The following is a 12,364-nucleotide window of genomic DNA, read 5'->3' as shown; positions in this document are numbered from 1 at the left end:
CTTGGACTCAGTCAAAAGGCCACACCTTAGAAGGCCACATGTGGCCTCGAGGCCGCAGGTTCCCCACCCCTGCTAAGGGAAGGGGACCCATCAGAAAGAAAAAATGACTTTCTTAATTTTCCATGGGCTGTAGCATGGGTACTTTCTGCATCCTGTACTACATTAAATAGTTGTTCTATGCTTGATGACTTTGTTATCCTTCATGTTTACAAGGAAGCTGGGATCCCCATGTGTTGGTCTAACAGGGACTTGTTAACTTTCATGCTTGTCCGTGACTGAGAAGACATAGCGGGTGACAAGCCAGTTGGTTTCATGTATTCAAAAGGCTGTCATTTAGAAAAATAATTGGAGTTACTCGACTTGGCCCCAAAAGGCAAAAGTAGCAGAGACCTGTGAGGGGGAGGGATGAGCCAGGAAGTGGACAAAAGGTTCTGAAGGTTCCAATGGTTTCCCCTCCCTGCTTCCCTCTGTTTGGACAAAATGCAGTTCTCTAAACTCCCTCTGAAGGCTTTCTTTATTCATTTATTCATTCATTCCACCCACAAGTGCTTGTTTACTTCCCTAAATCTATCTCTGCTGGGGCTGGTCAGGTTAGGACCGAAACAAGATTTTAGCAATGCCCCACATCAGTTACTGTGGGGAGAGGCAGTGGCTCTCCAAGGTTGGGATCCTCAAACTCAGCTAGACTTAGGAAATGATCTGTTGCAGCAAACAGAAAAAAGAGAACAACATTTATAGCATAATAAATGGGCAGAACAAAACAAGGAAACTGCAACTAGGTGGTATAATGTGCAGCTAGGTGGTGCAGCAGAGTGCTGGCCCTGGAGTCTGGAAGACTCATCTTCCTGAGTTCAAACCTGGCCTCAGACACTCACTGACTAGACCATGGATCTGGATCTAGAACCCAGTTCTCCCCCCGACAGAGCATAGAACGAATAGCCGGAAGAGACTTTTAAGATCATCTTGTCCAGGGGTGGGGAACCTGCGACCTCGAGGCCACACGTGGCTCCTCCAGGTCCTCCTGAATCCATCAGTCACAGGGCAGTACTTGAGGCATTTTTTTGTGACCCTGGGCATGTCACTTCTCCCTCTTTGCCTCAGTTTTCTCATATGTAAAATGAGCTGGAGAAGGAAGTAGCAAAACATTCTGGTATCCTTGCCAAGAAAACCCAAATGGGGTCACAAAGTCAGACAGGATTGGATGACCAAAGGTGGTCCGGCTGATAGAGTGAGGGCTTTGCATTCAGGAAGACAAGAGTTTGAATCCTAATTGCTATTTGCCCCAGTTTCCTTATCTATAGCAAGGAGATAATAATAGGACTTCACTCCCAGGGTTGTTGTGTGGGTCAAATGAGATAATATTTGCAAAGCACTTTGCAAACTTTCAACTTCTATGTAAGTGCTATCTATTTTTGTTTATGGGAAGCTAGGTGGCACAGTGGACAGAATATTGGGCCTAGAGTCAGAAAGATCCATATTCCTGAGTTGAAATCTGATCTCAGACACTAACTGTGTGACCCTGGGTAAGTCACTTAACCTTGTTTGCCTCAGTTTCCTCATCTGTAAAATGACCTGGAGAAGGAGATGGCAAACCACTCCAGTATCTTTGCCAAGAAAACCCCAAATGAGGTCATGATGAGTTAGATGTTGCTGAACAACAATTTTTTTATATCCTCCTCAAGTCTGGTAGAGCTAGAAATTATGGAGTTTGATGCTCTAGGATCTTAAATTACAAATCCCCATAGGTCAAAGACTTTCTGTTTACTCATGTGACTGGTGGAGCGCCCAGTGTAGTACACAGTGAAACACTTGCTTTTGACAATCCAATTTTCAGAATGTGAATTATGGGGAGTAGTTTGTTTTGTGGTCACTAGATGTCACTATTGTACAACATTCGCTTGGAAAAACAGCCGCCTTCTTCCCTGCGGCTCTCAACAAAGTACTGGCAGTAAAAACCTGCGATTAGCTCTAGTAGATAAAATTGTGGCAAAAACAGCACAGTGTCAACCATTTCATAAGCAATAAAACATCTTGTTGTGACTAGTCATTTTCCCTTGTTCCCTACTTGACTGCGGGTTCCCTGAGGGCAGAGAAGAAGTTTTCCTGATTTTTCTAGCCCCTCAGACCTAACTTAGTAGTTGCACATAGTAGGTCCCTAGTTAATATTTGCTGAATGGATAAGTGAGTGCTTGAGTGAATGAATCAATGAATTAATTTCATTGAAATGAATTATTAAAATCAAAACGTAATTAATTTCAGTTAAATGTAAATTGTATTTTCTTTGTAAAGTTATTCTGCCTGGGGGAAATTGTAGGCCACCAGACAAAGAGTAATTAAATGACTTACCCAGGGATAGAGTTGGGTAGAAAGAAAGAGGCTGTGTGCCTGCTGAGTAGAGTGTTGGGTTTGGAGTCAGGAAGATCTTTCTTTCTACCTTTCTACTGGCTATGGACCAGTCACTTAAGAGGAGATAGGGTAAGATGGGATGAGACGGCCTTAGCAACTGTTAGAAGTAATTCTTTTTTAATTTTGGGTCTCAGCAGCCACCTTGCCTCCCCCTTCAGCCATCAACAACAGAAATATCCTTCTTGTCTCCTTTGAAAGGTAGCCCTGGAAACCTCCCTATATTAAATATGAATTTTGTACTGAAGGACAGAAAGGGCAGCTTTGTGCACAGTGTGGGACAGGGGCTTTCATTATTGTAACACATAACAATGTGTGTTAGGGTAGCCAATTATACATGTGCAATATTTAATGAAGTGGAAACCATTGGATATTTGATATCTCATATGATATCTTTGTCAGATGGAAAAGGACTTTTTTTTTGCTTGTTAGAGGGGGGAAGGCAGGGCAATTGGGGTTAAGTGACTTGCCCAAGGTCACATGGCTAGTAAGTGTCGAGTGTCTGAGGCCAGATTTGAACTCAAGTCCTCCTGACTCCAGGGCCCAGGCTCTATTCACTGTGCCACCTAGCTACCCCATGGAAAAGGACTTTTTAAATTAGCATCTAAAGATCATTGAATTTGGACTCTGAAGATGTGGCTTTGAATTCTGGTTCAGCTACTTATTATCTATGGCACCTCTGACAAGTCACTTCACCCATCTGGGTCTTGGTTTCTTCATCCATAAAATAAACATAGACTAGAAATCAGGGGTGGGAAGCCTGTGGCCTTGAGGCCTGACTGAATCCAAACAGATTCAGGAGGACCTAGAAGGCCACAGGTTCCCCACCCCTAGACTAGATCTTAAAAGTCTCTCCCAGCTATACACTCTATGCTCTGTCAGCAGCACAGCTAGGTTTTAGATCCAGATCCATGGTCTCCTGATTCCCCAATCCTTCCTTTGAACTACTGGTATTAGGCAATGATGTTTGGGCCATGTTTTCACGTCTTTCCAGGTAAGATGCTTGATCCTTACTAGGGAGTGACTAATATTGAGTTCCAGTCATGCTTTCATATACTGCTCTATTCCAAAGCATTGCCCACATTACCCAGTGTGAATGGCTACTTTGCTTCACTACTAAGGAATATGCAAACTTCCTGTTTCCACATTGGCCTGTTGCACTCAAAACGCAGAGAAGATTGTTCATTTTGCCTGGAAGAGGTGGGAGAGCTTATTATTTTATCCCCATTACTATATCTATTACATAATTGTTATTTGTTATGCATATATTTGGCAACCCTGGGCTCCCCTTTATTGCCAGTAATTGATACAAAGTAAGTAATAGCTAGACATTTTAAAAATGTGGATTAATCTCCTCTGCGCTAATGGGGACCAGGAAGAATTGAAATAGACAAATCCACAAAGTCTAGGTTTAGACATAGTCTCATAATATCTCAGAAGAGAATTGAGGGGTTGTCTAATTCAGTCCTTGGAACCCAGGGCTTTTAGGATAGGAAGAGACCTTAGAAATAATATGCTTAATCCCTTCATTTACAGATAGGATTAAGTGACTAGCTCAAGGAAGCACAGCAGACCTGAGACAGGAACCACGGTCCCTGGACATTCAGTTTATTGGTTTTACCACTGTGCAATGCTTTCTCCCCTATCTGAAGCAGAAATCCCTATGACAGCCTCCTGGGCAAGTGGCCATTTTGTTGTTCACTTGTTTCAGTCGGGTTCCACTCCTCAGGACCCCATTTGGGGTTTTCTTAGCAAAGATACTGGAGTGGTTTGCCATTTCCTTCTCCAGTTCATTTTACAGATGAGGAAACTGAGGCAAACAGGGTCAAATAACTTGCCCAGGATCACACAGCTTGTGTCTGAGGTCAGATCTGAACTCAGGTCTTCTTGACTCCAGACTATCTTCCTTGCCATTTAGCTGCCTTACAAGTGGCCATCTAAGATGGATAGACAATTCCATTGTTAGATAACTTTAATTATTAGGAAGTTCTTCCTAACTCGACCTCTCTACAGCATCCCATTGCCCTATTGCTTCTAGTTCTAGCCCTTAGAACCAAATAAGACAAGTTTAATCTCTCTTCCTAGGGATCAAGCATTTATTTATCGCCTACTATGTACTTTGCTAAGCATTTTGTCCATTTCGTCTTCCACATGAAACCTTTACTCAAAAGTTTCTTCTCCCCCACAACTGGAGTCTTTGCTACACTGAATATCACCAATTCCTTGAAATGATACACATTTAGGACATGGCTTTAAGTCCCCTCACCTTCCTAGCCATCTTCTTTTGTATGGTTTCTACTTGGTTAATGTGCATCCTAAAACGTGATGCCCAGAACTGAACACAACACTTGGTTTGGTGGCTATTTGATGTTTGAGCAGCTGCCTGGGAATCCTTGTTGTGGGTTTGGGTGAATGCTGTCTTCTTATGACATAAGCCCCTAGGCCCGTGTCTGTCAGTCTCATGCTGTACAGCTGTCAGCAACACCTGCAGAGAGTAGGCATTTATTGGAACTTCAGCTCACGCTATAGAAGCAAGCGGCAGGCATAAAAGGTCCCACATGTAAAGAATGCTCATGTACAATATAGTTCACAAGTGATATGGGAACCTGTTGGAGTACAGCCTTACTAATGGGGCTTGCCAGGGGCTATACTGGTACCAGAGGTCCCCTTTAATGCTATACAGAAGGTCTCTAACTCCCTCCCACCACCTGGTCAGCTATGGGGCCACTTCCCTAACCCTTATCTCATTTGGTCTTTCCTTTGGCTCACTTTTCCTCCTGGATCTTTCTAACTATGCCTATTGGTTAGACCAATTCATATATTCTATCTTTGTCTTCTGGGTTGCAGGGCTTCTCCCTCCATCTCAGCTTTTTACTGAGGGGAAAAAAAATGTCTCCTGTATCTTTAAGGGAATTTTTAAACCCCATCAGGGTATGACTAAGTCCATCACTCAAGTGAACAGAGGTCCTGTCTATGCTATTCTACTTTATCCAATGGCTTTTAATGATTTTTTTTAAACTTAGTCTAAAGTCTTTGGTTGGCTGGTTGGTTGAAAAATGTTCTTACCTAGTTAAAGTATCAGGGTATAACATCTTATAATTTACTTTAAGGGAGGGTGGGATAATTGATCTAAAGACTCAGGCACCTCTATCCTTACACATTTTTAAGCGAAAATCTTTGCACTGAGTTGCCAGGAAAAGAATAGGCTTTTCTTTCTTTTAATCCTCCTCTCTCCGAGAGAGTGGGGAAGCAGGAAGTGGATAGTGGGGGGAGGGCAAACCATGGAGGGTGCCTAGATGGCCAGGGACAGAGGAGGGAGAAGTAAGGGACCTGGAAGGAGGATTTCAAGGACCTGGCATGGGTGCTTCAACAGGCCATTGTGCCATCTGCTGCCCTCTCTGATATTTGACTCATCTTGTCTGTGTCCTGCTACTGCAGGTTTCCTCTCCATTTCTGCTCTGAGGTTGGGTGGGGAGGTGTTGGCCTGGGCCATTACCCAGGTCCCTAAGTGGACAGAGGGCTCAACCTCTACAGTGCCTCACTTCTTCCTTGTCCTGTTGACCCACTCCTTTGAAGAAGCAGGTTCGGTGAAGTGGACATTTGAGAATTGTGGGTAAAATGTCTCATGTTCTCATGGCAACGCCAGCAGGAATGAAGCAAGGGTTGCACTAAAAAAAAGAATGATTTGAGTCTTACCTCTGTTCTTTTCTCTTAAAAATATACTCTAACAAGCAAGTAAGTGTCCAAGAGTCAGAATACAGAAGGAAGAAAGGGAAAGTCAGATAAAGCACAAATTAGAAATTTTAGGCCCTAGACAGTTGTGAGTTGACTGTGATTCAGATCACAGATTTTGAGAAAAGAGCTCAGAGATTATCTAGTCCTAATATCTCATTTTAGAGATGAAGACTCTGAAGTCTAGAAAGAGTAAGTAATTACTTGGCCAAGGTTACACAGATATTAACTAACAGATTTAGAATTGGAACTCAGACCCACTGATCATAAATTCAGTACTATTTTTTTAAACTACAGATCAACTTTGACCTCTGTGTTCTTTTTTTCCCTCATCTTTTTTCACCAACTGTCTTTTTAAAAAATGGTCTTATCTGGTCATGCTCACCATTTCCTCATTACATAATATCATATTTCCTTCTTTTAATCTGTATAGTCTTGTCAGAAAAACTGAGGAGGGGCTTCTAGGATTCAACTAGCACAACCATAGAGGGGAGATGAAGAAGAGTTAGGGGGAGGGGAGCAAGAGAGATGAGAAAAGTGAGACTGTCCCCCAGAGCAGAAAATTCCTGTTGTATTTCTCACTTTAAGAACCAGTGTTTGGCTAAGGTACTCACAACAGTACTCTCTCTCTTCACTGCCCTCTCTCCCCTCACACAGCCCTCCTACACACACTAACCACTAAACCATCACCTTCCTGCCCACCATAAAAGTTCCAGAAATAGTTGGTCAGTAGTAGAAGAGAGGAAGACAATTTCCTGAGCAGTGTGTCTTTCACCCCCCAGAAAAAGGTGATAGATTCCCCCTTGTTGTTTTTTTTCCCCTCTCTTCTCAACATGAGCTCAGCTAGCCATTCTCATGAAAGATGTCTTAGAGGGGAGCAATTCCGCCTTTGGCACTGGGACTGCAGCTGACATTCCAGTCCTGAACTCAAGAATGTGTACAATATGTTCGCTCCAACTGATAGGCACACAAGCGTGTTCACCCTTCCAACTCTGTCCTTGGGCAAGGGGTGATGGGAGGACTAGTGATCCCGGAATCCAGAGAAATTCTGTAGAGGGGAGAGCTATTAACAGGAAAAGTTACCTATTCTGTGAGTCCTCTAGGGAATGCTTGTTCCCACATGGGATGGCTTAGTTCATCAAGTCTCCCCCCTGCAGCCCAGGCTCCACTGGCGTCAGTCTGTAGGGGGAGGGGAGGTATTCAAGAGATGTCTGCATTTCTAGAATAAGTAAGTGATCCTTTCTTCATGTAAACACACAAATATAGTCTGCTTAGGTAAATATAGACTTACACATTAGTCCTGGAGACATTCAAACCTAGCCCTTGGGCTACAGTAGTAGTTTATGACCCAGAATACTTTGGTTTGGAGACTGATGATGTATTTCAGGAGACAGGATCTGAAAAGAAAATTTCTACTTAGGTCATCTACATGGTAAATTCCATGAGGATAAGGAGCAAATTTTATCTCAACTTCTTATCACAGAGTCATGTTTTCCTCAGTGCCTTACACAGTGCTTAAATACTTGTTTGCTGAATGGATGAATGTTTGTTGGAAATTCAGGGTCAGGTGCCAGTAGCTATTGACAAAGCAAGATAATGCTACTTGATATTCAGCTCTCAATGACACAAATGTTAAATCTCTCCTGTTTCTTTGGGTCCTTTAGGATCATAATTCAGTAAAAAGGAACCCATCCTTTGGTGGTGAATATTTGGGATTGTATGAAGGGCTCATGCTTTGATTTCATTAGTCCTATTTAGTTTAAGTGAATGTGGCAGAAATAGAACTCAATGGAGAAAACACCAAATGTGTAATAAATACATACTTAGGGCAGCAGTTTGAGTCTTTGTTATCATGCCAAGAAAAAAAAAAATCACTCATTTCTAGCAGCAAGATAATTGCATTATGGGAAAGTTATCTATTGGATTTGACCAACAAATGGACAAATCTACAAACATTTTAGAAGCATTATAGTGTACAAGGACATAATATATTTTTCATTAGCCCTTGGGTTGTCATTGCCAAAGACTGAGTCACCAAATGGCCAGTTAACTGACAATGAACCTCTCAGTATGTAGTTAGGCTGATCCTCAGAAAGTAGCCTGTTGTCATACTGGAAGTTTTATGAGTAGTATAGTATAGTATAGTATAGTATAGTATAGTATAGTATAGTATAGTATAGTATAAGAAATATAACCTTTCAGAAAGCCAGCTAGGTGACACAGTGGATAGAGCTCTAGTCCTGAAGTCAGGAAGACCTGAGTTCAAATTTTCCTTCAGACACTGACTAGCTGTGTGACCCTGGACAAGTCACTTAACTCTGTTTACTTCCGTTTTCTCATCTGTAAAATGAGTTAGAGAAGGAAATGGTAAACCACTCCAGTATCTTTGCCAAGAAAACCCCAAATGGGGTCACAAAGAGTCGGACCTAACTGCACAACGACATAATCTTCCTGAGCTTGTGCTTTGTTGGTATAGCCTTCAAGAACCAGGTTTAGCTCACGGTAGCACCATGCTGAGGATAAAAAGACAAAAATGAAACAGACCCCACCTTTGAAAATCATGATTCTTCTACTTTTAAGATAGATCATGGTTTTTTTAAAGCTGGAAGTCATTCACTTCAACCTTCTGATTTTACAGATAAAAAAAAAGAGACAGACAGGAGAAGTAACTTGCCCGAGGTCTCAAGAGTCAGGCTTTGTACTCAAGTCCTCTGACTTCAAACCCAGCACTCTTTCTACTATACCATGATATCCTGTCAGCTCAGTTCTCTGGGTTTCATACATACTGGATAAGACTGGCCACACATCGTCACAAAAACATATCAAAGTCTTGTCTCTAGAGTTCCCAACCTGAGTTAGCAGGAATTTACTGCTGGTTGTCTCCATAGGAAAGGGGGTTGGTGCTCTATGACATGCATGCTGTAAGAATTAATTCTGATAGTCAGGCCATTGGAAATATGTACAGGGCATCCCCAAAGTCTTCACCTATTAAAGTTTTGAGGAATTAAAACTGAGATGAAGCTGCACTAAGACTTTTGGGACACCCTACATATATTGTAGTTCATATGCTAAGTTCAAAAATTTGCTGTTTCGTTGTCCAACAGCTTTAGGTATAGCCTTGCATCCATGCAGCAGGGGGAAGTGGGTAGTAAGAGTAGATCTGGTCATATAACTCCCTCCCTCCCCTTCATCCTATCTCCCTCCTGTCCTATTTCCTTCACATTTTTTAATGCCTACTATTCAAAATACTTTGGGAAAGGAGGATATATAATAAGAAATATGTAACACATTCCAAATATTCTAAAAGAATAGAGACAAATATATTCATAGGATATGATTAAGTACTAATTTAAAGCAGTCCATGATTAAGTAGTCAAAGGGTAGTAATAATGATAACTCTTATTTACATAGCTTTTTAAGATTTGCAACATTGTTTATGTGCATTTTCTCATTTTATCTCCCAATAATCCTGTCAGGTAGGAATTTTTTATCTCCATTTTACAGACAAGGAATGTGAAGCTGAGAAGTAAGTGACTTGTCCAGGGTCATATAGGTGGTAATCAGCTGAGGCAGGATTCAAATCCATATCTTCCTGACTCCAAATGCAGTTCTCTCTCCACTATGCCAAATGCCTCTCATACAGTAGGGATTTAAGAACTGTTTAAAGGATTAGATTCAGAGAAGATGGAAATCATTGTTAGCTTGTACAGTTAAAGAATGTCTCGTTTAGAGCCTAAATCAGATTGCAGTGCTGTCTTGGGGAGGGGGGAGGGAGGAAGAGGGAAAAAATTTAAAACTTACGGGAGTGAATGTTGAAAACTAAAAATAAATAAATTAACTTAAAGAAGGTCTCATAGATAAGGCCTGATTTGAATTGGGCTTTAAAAGACAGGCACTATTTGGAGAGGCAGAGGGGAAAAAGAAAGGCATGTCAAGTAAAGGAAATAGCATGAACCAAAGATTAGGGTCAAGAATGTCAATCTGATCATGCTATTCTGCTTTAAATCTTTGTCTAGCTCTTTATTACTTACATAAAGTACAGATTCCTTATCTCGGCATTCAGAGTCTTCCATAATCTAACATGATCCTGTCTTTCTAGCCTTATCTCCTATTGCTACCCTAAGAGAGTCAAATTGGATTATTCACTTTCCCCCTGTATGCACTTTATAGTTTCCCACCTCTTTTCCTTCCCTGATGCTGTATCCTTCCCTGGTATGCCCTACATTTTCCCTTTCCCTTGATGCTAACTTCCTACCCATCCCTTAAATCAAGGGATCACCTCCAGGAAGCCTTCCCTGATTTCCCCAATCAATAATGATCTTTCCTCCCTCAGGAATACTTTGCACCTCTCTTATGTACTTACCCATCATTTTGATAGTAATTTGGGCATCATGTTCTGTTCTAAACGGTGAGCTCTATAAGATCATGGACCAGGTGTTATCCAAATGTTGACTCTTTCATAGCACTGTTCCTCACATGGTAGGTGCCTAATAAATGTTTATTGAATTTGTTGAAGAATTAATATGTAATGTTTGGAGGATAGTGAGGAGTTGTGGGCTGGTATTGGGAAGTAATGGGAGATAATGTTAGGTAAATAGAGTAGGGGCAGTTAGGCAGCACAGTAGAGAGACCACCAAGTCAGGGAAACCCGACTTCAAATCTGACCCCAGATATTTACTCACTGGGTGACATTGGGCAAGTCACTTAATCTTGTTTGCCTCAATTTCCTCATCTGTAAAATGAACTGGAGAAGGAAATGGCAAACCAGTCCAGTAGCTTTGCTAAGAAAACCTAAAATAGGGTCATGAAGAATCAGACACAATTGAAGGGATTGAACAACAAAATCTGTAGGATCAACTTGTGGAGGGCTTTAAAACTTGACTAAAGTGTCTGGACTTTAAAGCCACCCGTGGGAAATGGAGAGTCGTGGAAGAGTTTTTAACAAGGTTTATATAACACAGTCTTCATCATATAGGTGTACTATTGATTTATTATTTACAGAAAAATGAATCTAAAATGACAAACGTCCTCCTTTAATGCCACCTGGAGCCAAGGAGGTGACCCTGGGATCTCAAAGGCTATGCCAATGGAATGCAAGCCTTACTGGTTTTCCAAAGCTTTGACTCTAGTGGTGGTGAAAGAGTAAGTGTCCTTGGACCAGCTTATCACAGAAGGTTCACTCTCCTGTAATAAATGCTTCTGGCTATAGCAGCAAATGAAGGCTGACTCCTAAGGTGAAGAAAGAGTATGACATGGCTTGGTAGAAGGAGTACTTATGCTGTGATGAATTTATGGAGCTTTGGAAGTATTAAACTAAATGACCTGGAAGGATTTATAGGATGGATTGGAAGGGAGAGAGACTGGAAGCAAGGAATAAAGTTAGACAATGATTGCAGTTTTCTGGGGGAGTAGGGATGAGAATGTAGAATAGGGTTGTAGTAACTGGTGATGGGTTCTTTCTTAGATTTGGAGTAGGACCAATTATAAGGTCCCTGAGACCTCCCTTAACTTAGTTTATTAGTCAAGCTGTAGAGAGGAACACAAGGCTACAGGAACACTTGAGAAAGATCAGCCTATGGTGGGCGGCTAGGTGGTGCAGTGAATAGAACACTGGCCCTGGAGTCAGGAAGACCTGGGTTCGGATCACACAAAAACTAGCCGTGTGACCTTGGGCAAGTCACTTAACCCCCATTGCCCTCCAAAAAGCAAAAAAAGAAAAAAAAAAGATCAGCCTGTGGCAAGAATGGGAAGCAAAATTTAGACTGTAGACACTCCTGCTGATACCAGTTCTGTCCTTTTTCTATGGGCTGCCTCTTATTGCTGACCTTTAGGGATGTCATGACTGTGACCTTAAAGAGAATGGAAAGTGACTGAAACAATGTTTGGAAGGTGGTAGCTTTTCTGTACTTCTCCCCATTTTGGGGTAGAATTTAAGCTCCTTGAGGGGAGGGAGTGTTTTTCACTTTTCTCTTCATATCCTAGCACAGTGTCTTATATATTTGTTGTTGTTCAGCTGTGTCTGATTCTTCATGACCCCATTTGGGATTTTCTTAGAAAAGATGCTGGAGTGTTTTGCCATTTCCTTCTCCAGCTTTTTTTACACATAAGGGAACTGCGGCAAACAGGGTTAAGTGATTTCCCCAGGGTCACGCATCTAATAAGTGTCTGAGGCCAGACTTGAAATCAGGAAGATGAGTCTTTCTGATTCCAAGCTCCTTGTTTTATCTAC

The sequence above is a fragment of the Petaurus breviceps genome, unplaced genomic scaffold, assembly GCF_028583685.1.
Source record: "Petaurus breviceps papuanus isolate PSGF00001 unplaced genomic scaffold, PetGlider_PUasm1.0 90424, whole genome shotgun sequence".
In the NCBI taxonomy this organism is placed as follows: Eukaryota; Metazoa; Chordata; class Mammalia; order Diprotodontia; family Petauridae; genus Petaurus; species Petaurus breviceps.
This window is presented reverse-complemented; position numbering follows the sequence as displayed.